We start from the raw sequence: 13,749 nt of genomic DNA, 5'->3' as shown, positions 1-13,749 counted from the left end.
TTTGTCTTCTCAAATAACCATTACACGTGATGGAGCCTTGCTTTCCTGGAGATGGCTGAACAGCTGCCTGCCCATGGGAAGTGGCAAATTAATTCCTTGTTTTGCTTTGCTTGTGTGGGAGGAGTTTGCTTTACCTGTTAAACTGTCTTTATCTCAACTCAGGATTTTTCTCACTTTTGCCCCTCTCTCAGATTCTTTCTCCTGTCCATCTGTGGGGGGAGTGAGAGAGCAGCTGGGTGGTGCTGGACAGGGCTAAACCATAAGAAAAGTTAATGTGCATTCAGTTCACCTGTCATTTATCTCTCTTTTCACTGGGGAAAACTGCTGGGTCTCACTCAGCCACTGACAGAGTTATGAACATGATTCATTAGTGAATGTAAGGAACAGAAATTAAAGAGGTAGGATAAGGATAGGTGCTAACGACTTACATGTGAAAAACAGCAGGATTCTCTTACCTACATGTGTAGATAACTGACTGTGTGCTTCCCACAACCCCTTTTTCTGCTTAAGCAATAGCCTCCAGTGATGGTCCTGATGGCTGCATCTGAACTAAAGGCCATAAATCTTGTTCAACGGCAAGGCATAAGTGTTGCTCAACAGCTAAGGACTAGTTAAGCATGCACCAACCCAAAATATAGCTGGTGTGCAAATATGACTATAAGTCAATCATCTTACTTCAGAAATAAGTATGAATTAATAGTGAACAACCCAGGGTCTTCTGTGCTTTCCTGCCCAGCAGTAAGCTGCATGCCAGGATCTCCCCTTGAGTATGGATGCCTCTCAAGGTTACTCCTCGAGGTTAGGAGATTCTTTACTTCAACAAATAGTTGGTGATTAATAGCATGCTAAACTTTAAAATCTTAGCTAAGCAATTGTCCTGGGTTCAGCAGTAGCAGTCATTTGGTGCAGTGCAGTGTTTTGACTTTCAGCTTGATAACAATGATGTTTTGGTTTGGCCAAGGACTTTGTGAGCCTCATGCCTCTCAAGGTTACTCCTTGAGGTTAGGAGATTCTTTACTTCAACAAATAGTTGGTGATTAATAGTATGCTAAACTTTGAAATCTTAGCTAAGCGATATAAAGGATTGATTGTGCACATACTTGTACCACAGTCAAGGATCTAAGCAGCCTTTACTCTTTCCATTACACACTGAGCCAAATTTGAAAATTTTCTTCCCCCTGAATCTCCTGGGCCTCTCAAGGATACCGGTGACAAAATTACTTCTCTTTATTTTCACACAATAGAAACAGGCTTTCTACTGTTTAACATTCTTTTTGTCACAGCTTCTATGCTTAAAAAATTGCTCATTGACAAGAAATCTTGCAATTCTGAGCCTCACAATATTTTCAAAACACTTCCCTTCCACTCATATACAAACTTAAATCACCTTCCTGAAAAGCATACAAATATCAGCTGAGTGATACTAAGCCTCTTGAGTGAAATTTCTCCCAGCATCTGGGGATAATTTCTTTCCCCATTTGCTCTGTAGCTCCTGATTCTGTTGGCCTGATTAAATCCAAAGCCCAAAGTCATATTCATACACAGAAATTTGTGAACTGTGTGGCTCTGCTCAGTTCCTGTCTGGAATATGCACCTTTTGAACAGTATTTTTATTCTGGATTTCCTGAAGGATTGTGATTCACGTGCTTTTCGTGCTTTTTCTTCTTGCTTTCCTGCCTGCCTCTCTCTTCCTCTCTCTTCCTCTCTTTTTCTTTTCTCTTTTATCCTATAGTTCAATTAGGGGATTATCCTACTTTCATTTTACCCTTCAGCATCTTTAGATGTTAGTAAGCAAAGTGATAAGAGATCACAGAGGGTTCCCTCACTCATACAGAATCTTATTTATTCCCTTTGAAATCCATTTTTTAATTCTTTTCTGCTGTAGGCAAGTCTTTTATTTCCATCCTACCATAATTCTTTGTGTGATAGCAGATCAGCAGTTTCTTCTAAAGTGAAAAACTTTGTACAGCAATGGGTGAAAGATGCATGCTCTTATTTCCCAAGCACAAGTTTTGTTACTGCGACAACTTGTTTTGTTTCCAATTAACCCCACAGAGGCAGACATGCCAACAGCGGTTTTACTGGAGAATGGAAATAGCTGTTTGTTTTTAAAAGCTCTTAATGCTTATCTTTAAAACGTGCACTTTTACCCTGTAAAAAAACTGTCTTCTGGCAAGAGAGTTTTTTTCTGAATATTTTGGCCTTGTTTTTTGGTAGCTGTAGGAACTTTTTATTCCATTCTAAAATCTAAGAAAAGGTTTAATTGGCCCTTGGAGAGTACCTCATGTGTAGCAGCAAGCTAACCTATGGGTTACAATACTTCTGCTCCCTACCACTACCCCAGGGCTATCACCAAAGAGCACTGCACAGCAGCTTTCCTTTTACAAAAGCTTGCAGGCCATTAGGCATAACATAATAGTTGAAATAGATCAAAGGCTGACCTGCATGAAGGGGTTGAATGTAACTTATCCCCATGTTTGCCTCTGTTATCCTTACCCAGGGAATGACACTGTCAAGAATCTGACCTAAATCTCTAGTACGACCAGTGTGCCAAACTAGCCAAATAGTCAGGTCTTGTCTAGACCTTGTACTTGGTATTTGTGTGATGTTGCCATGGTTTAGCTCCAACTGGCAACTAGTCATTCACTTCCCAACCAGTGGGATGTGGGAGAGAATCAGAAACATAAAAGTGAAAAAACTCCTGGGTTGAGATAAAGACAGTTTAACAGGTAAAGCAAAACCCCTGCACACAAGCAAAACAAAACAAGGAATTAATTTGCCACTTCCCATGGGCAGGCAGCTGTTCAGCCATCTCCAGGAAAGCAAGGCTCCATCACGTGTAATGGTTATTTGGGAAGACAAATGCACCCCTTTGATTGTCTTCCCCTTCTTTCTTCTTTCTCCAGCTTTATATTCTGAGTACAATGCCACAGGGAGTGGGATATCCCTTGGGTCATTTGGGATCAGCTGTCCCGGCTGTGTCCCCTCCCAGCTTCTTGTGCATCCCCATCCTGCTGACTGGTGGAGTGGTGTGAGAAGCAGAAAACACCTTGGCTCTGTGGAAGCACTGCTCATCAATAACTAAAACATTGGTATGTTATCAACACTGCTTCCATCATAAATCCAAAATACAAGCCCCATACAAGAAGAAAATGAACTATCCCAGCCAAAACCAGATCTGATGTGTATAACACAGCAGAAGTTTTTTACTAGAACATCCAATTTTTGTTGAGTGGCTGCTGACATACCTCTGACAAAGAAAGCTTTCGCTTTCAATGAGCTAACCAAAAATCATTCTTCATATACATTTTCACTTTTTGAGTTTGTCTTCTGTTTTAGTTGTTGCTCAGTAGCGCTTAACGCAATCAAGGACATTTCAGTCTCTCATGTTCTTCCAGTGAGGAGCGGCACAAGAAGCCAGGAGGAAGCAGAGATAGCACACCTGACCCAAACAAGTCAGAGGGATATTCCATACCACAGCAGTTCATGCCCAGTATATAAACTGGGGGGAGTTATCCAGAAGGCCCAGATCACTGCTTGTGTCAGGCTGGGTATCGGTCAGTGGATGTTGATCAGTTGCATTGTTTATTGTTATTTTTCCTCTTCCCTTTCTAGTTTTATATTCTCTCCCCTTGTTGTTTCCCTTGCCACTATTATTATTCATAGTAGTAGCAGTATACCTTAGTTACTGGACTGTTCTTATCTCAATCTGTGGGATTTACATTCTTTAGATGCTCCTCTCTGTTCCTCTGGTAGTGAGCAGGAGGGGGCTACATGGCTCTGAGTTACTAGCTGGGCTTAAACCACGACACCTTCGAGAGTCAATACTGCCCTTCTCTCCAGGTAATCTGTTTGTCATCTTATGCTGCAGCCACTTAATGGCAGTCTCATATCTCATTTTTCAAGGAATTATTTGTTAAACACATTTGCGTACATTAAATTCTTCATCCCTGAAACAATCCTTTCTGCATCCTTTAGTTCTTGTTACTGCTGTTAATGTAGAATAATCAAGCTCTTAACTTTCATTCTTCACCTTGCAGAAATAAGTGGCAAGGGATTTATCCTGCTGCCTATTTTAATTTCTGTTTTTATCTAGATTTCCTTTGACCAGAAGTTATGTTTTTAGTATTTTCTGACTTACTTTTTATAAATAAATAAATATATATATAGTGGAAAGTATTAAACTTTTCTTTCATTTCACTTTGGCACAGAATCAATATTTCAACTACATTCATCTTTGATATATAGCATTTCGCTGCCAGAGACTATAAGAAGCAATATATTATTTTCCTCTGAAGAAGAATGGGAATCTGATCTGGAGATTACCCACTAAGCAGATGTGAGGATTTATTTCAATTCCCCTAAGAACCTGTTAGTATATAATTTGTTGTGTAGGATTTATTACCTTCCCAAGAGATTTTATTCAATGTGTACAAACATTTTGCTGATGTACGCAAGTTGTGTGTTTGTGGATGGGTTTTCTTGTTAATATGATACAGCGTTGCCCCACTACTTCTTGGGACAGTTCAGTCTTGGCATTACTTGTCTCCACTAGCTCTTCCAAAGTAAGATCAATATGCTGTATCCCTTTTCTTTGGTTACACTCCCATATACAGATTTATCTTTATTAAAAGTGCAGCCAAAGTCATCAGTAGTACCGCTTGTGGTCACAAATCCTTAAACTTGTCTTCCTTAAAGGAAGTCCCAATATCATATTCTTAGGTCACACTGTATTTTAAAACCCCTTCCTATTGCCATATACTTAGCCACCATACTCTGTTAGCATTCTGTGTGGATATTAAAATCTTCCTATCTGTATGGTATAATAATTACTGCAGTTTTACACAGTAATTATTTAAAAAACATGTTGAATTCCTAAACCAATATATGTCTGATACCGAACTTTAGTGTAACTGGAGCTGTGTATACATTTGAGATATTTATAGTCACATCCATTATCTATTGAAATCAAGATAAAAAAACTCCTTATGAATTAACTATCAGATAAGGATGTATTTTTTAAAATTATGCTGAAGGAGTTTATTCTACATGGTGCTATGTCATTGGACCTAAACTCTTCATTAAGCAGCTATTGCCTCTTCTGCAAAGAGAGTAAATAGAACACCAGCCTCTTCCTTTTGAAGGAGAATTTGAAATTAAAGATGATTTTAGAGATAAGGTTGGGGAAAAAGTATGCAATGAGTGTTACAGGTATATAGCATGCTTAGTGACTGAGCAATAAATAGGTGGTTGCACAAGGTTTCTTCCAAGTCTACTTTTTAATAACTATGGTTATAATTTATTTAAAGACTTGTACTTTGTTATCAAGTTACGTGCCACAGTTCTGTTGAAACAGAAGAGCTACATCAGATGATAAGTGATATTTTTGAACAAGACTTGAAATTGTCCTACTAAATATGTATACATATTATGAAGAAAGGACTTCAGGCATGGAATCATAGAAACATTGGTTCCAAGGAACTTCCAAATACCATGTGATGCAGCCTGCCATTTGAAGCAGGGTCATTACCAACATCAGGCTAGTCAGTCATAGCTTTGTCTTAGAAAGTTTTAAGAACTTGCAAGAATAGAAATTTCACACTTCTCTAGAAAGCCCATTCCAGTGCTACAGTGCCCTGATAATGATCCCTTTCTCTGTATTTTTAAACTAAATCTCTCAAAACATATTTTGTGGCCATTTTTAGTATTGTTATAAGATTTAAATTCATACCTAAATACTCTTTGGAAATGATAAAAACCTCCTCAAAAGCCAAAGTCATGCCCATGTGTGCAGAAAGCATAGCCAATGATATCCAAGAATGCCTGACCACCTTTGACAATGCACCCACCTCCACTCACCTTTTTGTCGTCCATAAAGGTGCTCTAATCTGTGGAGGATGTTATGCCTTGAAGTTATTCCTAGTCTGATTTTGTGTTTTGTTTTGTTTTTTTTTTTAAAGTAAAATATTTTTTTTCCTGCTTCAGTGTGTTTTGCACAGGTATTTTTATGATGAGTAGTGGCTTCACGCAAGTGACAGAGTTCAGTAGGGTGGCAAAACTTCTAAGGGATACAAGAAATGTCAGGTGTCAAAAATAATTAACCTATCTGCAGCCTCAACTGGTCCATTCTTCAGAGATTATTGAGAATTAGCTGAGTTTGCCTTCGACTAGTAATGCCAGAGTGAACTAAAACCATGACAGAGAATAGTCTTGGGAAGGAAATTTGATCATTACAAAAAAAGGCAAGCAGAAATGCAAACAAGAGATGAAAAAATATCATGACATGGCTGGAGCTGATCTTGTTTTCTTGAGCAGATTGGAAAGCTGATATAGAAAGCTATCTAAAGGAAAGCACTCCCATGACAGTCACAAGGACTCTTTATAGAAAGATACTCATATTGCTCAAATGTATCAGGGCAAAAGGAAAGGCTGCTTAATTTTTCCACAAAAATATTTTCCCCAGTGTAATTGCAGCGGCAACTGTTAATAAAATAAAGCTATTCTTCCCTGTCATCATAACCCAGATTAAATGGCCCTAAAATCACTGAAACAGCATTTCTGTGATTAGGTTGATGGGTATTTACAGTCCTTAATGAAACATTTTATAGTCATTTGTGCTAAGCATGAGCATATTGTGTACTGAAATTGTCACATAGCCAAGTTAAAATTATCCTGAATACAGATAACATCTCAGCAGCATGCCATGCTTTGAAAAAAAAACCCAAAGCAAAACCCACAAAGAAAAAAAAATTTAAAAAGTGATAATTTATAATTTTTGTTAATATCTTTTTTAATTTATAAATCTGCATAAAATGTTTTTGAAGTATATTTAATATATTAATACAAATTAATATATTAATTTTTTTGTTATTATTATGTTACCTTTTATATAAAATTTTTCACTGACAAGAAGAAAATCTACATCTGTTTGAAAGCAACACAACACTATTTACTTCAGTAACTCTTTATGCCGGGTGAGGATCAGACCATTGGAACTAATTGCTGTTGAATGTGAAGACTTGAACCATACACACCTCTGCTGTGGGACGATCTTGGGCTGGTTTTAAGTGAGATTCTTATGGTTGCACTTGTGGAATTCTCAATACATGGTCAGAACTAAAGTCTTCATGCCAAATTTAATACAAGTTGAAGTCAGTTGCCTTTTAAACAGCGCTCATGTGTAACCTCCATGAGTACTATTGCAAATGCTACAGACTCCTTCTGGGAAATGGTGTAGGTCACTAGACTGTGCATGTATATAGTTATATAGTCTGTAAATAGTTATTTGATTCATGTGTTTTTCTTCATTGCAAAGAACAAAAGCAGTGCTGTAAATTTAAAACTATATTCAGAATTCCATAACAGTTTATCTTCACTATGGCACTGTATCACCCTGATTTTCTGTATTCAGAGGTAGCAGCTCTGACTAATCACATGAATTTATCACTGGGACCCTCCATTTTCCAGTTTTCCAAAGAGTGCATTTTTCATTTTCTACTGCTCTATGGTTATTGCAAGGTTTATAATTTCTTTGGGACATGACTAAGACCACTTTTTCTCTACCATCTGTAATCCTCTTACCATTTTTTGTTGACTGCATAATTACAACTTTTTCTATGCAAACACTGAGCTGTGGCCTGTGGATACCTAAACACTCAGCTTTGGTGAGGATGAGGAGCTTACTGTTGCATTTTTCATTTTATTTTTATTAAACAGCAGAAAGTTAAGGTTGTTCATTTTCTTTCCCCATAGCTTTGGTTTCCTAGTTTTAATTCAGCTGTAACACAGTAACGCTGCTTTCTTTAATTCTGTCGTGGTACTAGCACTGGTTGAGTTCAAAATTAGGATTCAGATTCAGATAAAGATACATATATGTGTGTCAAACTTTGAACTAGGTGCCTAAGCTCTTATAGACGAAGGAGTTACTGCTGCCAGTGAAGCCTAGGTAATGTGCCAGCTCTAGGGTACTTACAGCCTAGATTAAGTACCTGTGTTTGATTTATTATGGTGAATCCCTCCCTAGCTGTCTGCATTACTAACTGACCAAAGCATGATACACATTTTTGTGTGTCCAAATTAAAGAGCCTGGACTTTGCCACTTGACTCTTGACCTTAACTCTTGAGCTCAAGATATGAGGACTTATATACTCAGTGCAAGAAGGTCCTAATCTTATGTTTCATGATAGCTAAGATGTAATCATTCTATCTGCAGTTGCACAGAAGACAGCCAGCTGAAAGCAGATTTCTCTCCTTTTGATTTCTGACAAATTTCACAGCATATTGAGGCCATGACTAATTAGGCTTTGAAAGCCTAACTCAAAGCCCAACAGCTTGAGGTTCTTTATATATATATGAATGCTGGCTGTAAAATTAATGTATAAAAGGCATACAAGGCTTTTTGGTCTGTTTTGCCACTGCCTTACCTGCATGGAATAAAATGCTTTTCTTGACAGTTTTTGATGAATTACAGCTGATAAACATTTGGTTTAGGAAGGTTCTGGTCACATCTCCAGTTATTTTGTCTTCCCAGGTATGCTAAGAATTAGAGTCATCATAGTGTGTTAACAGAGAATAGAAGTGCCCAGGAAAACCCTTTTGAAGACATTTGCACAGTTCCAACCAAAATCAGCAAGTATGTAGCTATATAAATAAAATGCCATAATTCATGGATTCAGAGAAGACTATCAGCAAAAAGTTCCATATGAACTAATTGAAAATATATAACTGTCAAATCCTGAAATACATCCTTAGTTACAGTAAATCAATTTTGTTTTATTGAGTTTAGTGTTCCACCATTTACAGCTGCTGAGATCTAGCCAGGAGGTAAGACCAAAGAGTGTTCTGAGGTTATCTTGTTTGTAGTCAGAGCAGTTTACAGCTCAAACAGCTAGCATGCAAGTTGCAGAGTTGGCAAGAGGCTAATTCCCAGATTGACTACAGGTTAACAAAGCCAGCACTGCTTCAAGAAAAACAGAGTAGTCAGCACTGTGCTCCTGTAAGTTATTTTACAAGTATCTAAAAAAACACCTCACAACAACAACCCATGTGTGGTGAGCTCCCTATCTGAGATTTCACAGAGAATCCCAAATAAAAGCTTTGCCAGACCCTTAGTTTTGTTAGCATATCAGGGCAAATTAAACATGCTACTACTCTAGACTGAGAGCTTCAGTGCAGCACTTAAAGACATGAACTGCTTGTTTAATGGGCTGTGAGATCTTTTCCATTTCCTCTTCACAGAAGAAAAAAACAAAACCAAATCCAAACAACCCCCTGCCCCCCAAAAGGCTTGGTGTTACAAAAAAAAAAAAAAAAGAAAAGAAAAAGGGTGAAAAGATAGCTTATTCTGGTTAAATTATCTGGCTATGTTGAAAGTTAGGAAATTGTCAGTACAATAATCTATCGTTAGGAATATGCAAATGTGAAACACTGAATACTGCAATAGAAGATATGCTACAGGAATAAAGTGGCTTCTCATTAGAAAATAAAGGTTTGGCATCATCTCATGCCTTGTGGGTGTAATAGAAGGCAAACAGAATTTCTGGGAACTGAAGTGTAACTTCCATACAAACCAGGACAACATACATCCTGCTGATTTTGAAGAAAGGCTGCAGAAGGTTCACAAGGAGCCATCAAGACTACCCAGCAAACCCACAGAGAGGTTTTTAAACCTAGTGTTGTAGGATGAACACAATAAAGTGAGGTAATTGAAAGAAGGACGTGGTTAGGCTGGTCCTAGGAATTTTTCTACCCTTGTCCAAGGTGCCAGTGAAGATTTAGAAGGCATCTCAGTTAGTAGCCTTAAAGCTTGCTCTATCAATGGATAAATTTTCAGGCAAGTTTAAGGCAATATGAAGCATATACCCAGATTAAATTCATGAGTTGCTTGTTATAGTTTTCAGGTTTATATTTTCCCCAAACATTTCATCATTGCTGAAGTTTGTTTTTTTTTCTCTTCTCCTCTGAATAGCTTCATGATTTCAGCTTACTCACACAATAGTATATGTATCTCTTCGCCCTTCTTCACTTTTCTCAGCATGCCTTTCATGCAGTTTGACTGACGCCATGGCTATATTCCCATGCTCCAAAAATGCATTTTCCTGGCATATTGTCTTAACTGTGGGTCTTTTTATTGTGTAGTAGCTATCCACTTGCTCATAGACACTCACAGATTGATTGCTTGGGTAGTTGGTCCACATATACAGTGAAAGATAAAGCTGCTATGTGGGCCAAACAGTTGCTTATCAGGTTCTAGTGGGACTGATAGGATATGGGTTTAAAGATTGCTTTTGGTTCTTCTATTAAAAAGCTGCAGTAAGAAACTGTTTTTTTCATCTCTGTAATCTCATATGGGGAAAGCAGGCACTAAACAGGTAATCCTATGTAGCATTTTGTAATATATTCCAATAAACTGTTAGCATTGTTAGCGTCGAGACAAACACATGACCGCAGGGATGGTTATATGAGGTGCTTTTATTGAGGCGCCAGGAACCAGGGGTACGCACCCAAATCTGGTTCCGACTCCCGTCACATCGCGTTAGCAATTTATACACTAAAAATTTCGTAACTAATACATATTCAGCACAGATTACATCATTGACTAATACATATGCATAGAGGATTGCTACATCAGTCTATTACAACATCAGCCTCTTCTGCGCTTGCGCCGCCCCCTCTGGTGGTCGCCCTGATGAAGTAAGGAGTCTTCCTCAGATGAAGTAAGAAGTCTTCCTCAGGTTGTCCTCTTCACCTTTCCTCTACTTGGCCAGGTCCCAATCGTCTTCCGGACGTTAGCATTCTCTTATCTTCACCAGGATGCTTCTGGTATGCCCTTTTTGGCTATCTTAAACTTAGGTTCTGCTTGGGTAGAGTTTTACAATACATACACCCATACTCCCCTCACCATATGCAGTTATGTTAGCTCTTGCTACCAAGACTACCATTGTAACATTTAGTTATAGCGTAACTGATACAAAACGACAAAGTTACAACATCTTCTAATATACAAAGCCTCACTATTGATTTATAAATTTCTCAAATATAATAATTTTACTATTTTATATGATTATTTTATTGTAAAAACTTCACCCTTTTCTAACAGCATGAGTGACTAAACGTTTTGTTAGAGTAACAACCTTTGTTCTCTGATTAAATCTTTGTTGTCCTCTACTCTGTTGTCCCCATTTATTTGAAAAAGATTAAGAAAAGAAGCTCTTTAAAGCTTAATATACACACCTTTTGGGCATAAAAATAGGTCCATTTTGTTATTAAGTAAGGCCTGAAATCATTCCACTATCTTCTGCGTCATAGATGATATTAAAAAAATAGGGATGGTACAGTAGAAGCTGAATCAGTGATTCTGATCAAGAATAGCAAGAATATACTTGGTGTTCCTTTCAATAGATCTTATTAAAACTTATTTTAAGGTGCGATTTTTTTTTGGCAAGGTGAATATTACAATAAGGGACTGTAAGGATTATGGTAATGTCTATATTACAGAAAGGTAGGCCTTAACCTCTGTCACATTAGGAATCAAATTCCAGGAGTGACTTACTGAGACTGAAGATCTTCACTTTTCCTTGGGACCTAAAGTATTCAGTGGGCTAGAGGGCTTCTCTCGAAGACCAGTATCCCATGTAGCCCAAGCACATTCTACTGTGAAGTCATCAGCTCCCGCTGTCAAGCTGCATTGGAGACATTTGTTACATGATCATGGATGATTGGGTGTCTGCAGGGCCCAGCTTGGTGACAGCATACGGAAGAGCAATGATTCACTCTGCTGAAAGTCACCACAGGGATACTGTAATAGGACCACTGTTGCAACTAAAGTACAGGCTCATTTGAAAACCTACGCTTTCAGACATCCATATTCACATTTACAGTTATGATATCCATCCCAGAGCTTCACAGAAATGTCTTTTCCCATCTTGCTTGGTAACCATTTGCAGTCCAGTGACATACCCTGCTGTCTGGTTTCAGGAAGAGACATCTTCTGGCCAGTGTTAAGTTCACAGCAGTGCCAGAAGGTGGAATGTATGTCTTCTGCAGAAACTGATTTAGGCTGGAGAAAGTTATCATCAATACACAGCGAAGGGAACAATTCTTTCCTTGAGAAGTTATTTTTAGGCAAATTAAAGCCTTTACTGTGACACTTGTGGACCTTTCTGAGATGTAAAAAAAATTGGAGAAAGTAAAGGCACTTTAAATAAAATTTGCCCTAGTGCGATGATACGTATATGCATATATTTCTTAAATGAGCCACATCTTCTATAAATATGCTGTATGGTACAAAAATAGGGTTTGACCCAGCAGTGAGATAGACAGAATAGATTAGCAAACTTTCAATTATTTTAAAACTTTAGATCACGACTCTGTGTTTAGCTGGTAAGTTCAGAAATATGAAATAGTGACAAATATCCCATTCATATATAACCTATTTATTGGGTAAACATTGGATGTCATCACTGTCTCTCTAGCTTATCATTCAGTAAATTCTCAAGTTTTGAAGAAACCTCAGTATTTTATGACTGTTAGCAACGTAAACCTTAGTAAAAATCTCAGCCATTCAAAGTAATTACATAACATTGCAGATGGCAAAATGGATGCATAAAGAAGTAATTTGCTAGAAGGCACTTATCAATTTAGTAATAGATTGCACAAGCACTCATTCTTTATTCAAACTGAAAGAACACTGGCAATTTTTTGTGTAACCGTGCACTGCCAATGTCCTATATAATGACATGGTTTTGTTTTGCATTATGGACTTCTCTGTCACTTGCCTTTCCCATTATTCACATGTTGTCTGCCAATGCTAGAGGCAGAGCCAACGTTAAGAGTGAAGACCGTATTTATCTCCGAGCTTAGAGGCTTTTGGCTGCTGTTTGTATTTTACTTTTTTTTTTGCATAAAATGTTATTTACCACAAAGTTATGCAGTTAGAGTTGCAGACTGAGAAAGAATAGACGTGAGAAGAAAAAGTGTTAAATTCCTTCTTCTCCCTGGGAGAGCATAGCAATTTAAAGAGCTCTCATAACATCACGATGTTAATTTCCCCCCCAGTGCTTTCTGGCATCTGGTTCTATTCCCCCATGCAAAGGAACTTTATGGAGTAATTTGTCTCATTAGAATTTTTGATCTTGAAGTATGAAGAGAAAACAAGTGTTATACATGGTATCTGATCAAAAGTATTATTGTATATAAATGCAGCAATAGGTAGATATAAGACTATTTCATACAGTCAAGTGTATTTAAAAATATTGATTCCAAAATTTAACTCAGAAAGTAAGAAATTTGGTCTGTAGTTATCTGTAGGATCTCAATTCGGCTTCCTTGTATACAACTGTCATGATTCAGTCTTGCAGGAAGCTGGAGAAACAGGAACAGGTTCTCTTGAAAAATAATATGATTCTTTTCGGATTGAAGGGTGGGCTTCTTATAGACTGGATATTACTGTTTTTTTTCACTTCCTGAAAAGAAGTCCACCAGTGAAAGAAGTTATTAAATGTGTAGTGAAACTGCTGAATCTGCTTTAGGTAGAAATTGCAAAAAAAAAAAAAAGTCCAAAGAAGTCCAAAGAAATCCAAAGAAAAAGAAACAAAAATGTCAGGTTCTTCTGTATTTTTTTCTTTTGTACAGCAATAGCAGACAACTGCTGAAAATACTAAATACATTATAATACTAGGGAAATATGTAATCCTACATGCTCTCAGACTGTACTGGATCCATACGATCTTCCATAATCTGACAGTGTGT

Source organism: Pezoporus occidentalis, unplaced genomic scaffold (assembly GCF_034315485.1).
Source record: "Pezoporus occidentalis ecotype Australia unplaced genomic scaffold, CSIRO_AGI_Poc_V1 ctg23, whole genome shotgun sequence".
Lineage (NCBI taxonomy): Eukaryota > Metazoa > Chordata > Aves > Psittaciformes > Psittacidae > Pezoporus > Pezoporus occidentalis.
This window is presented reverse-complemented; position numbering follows the sequence as displayed.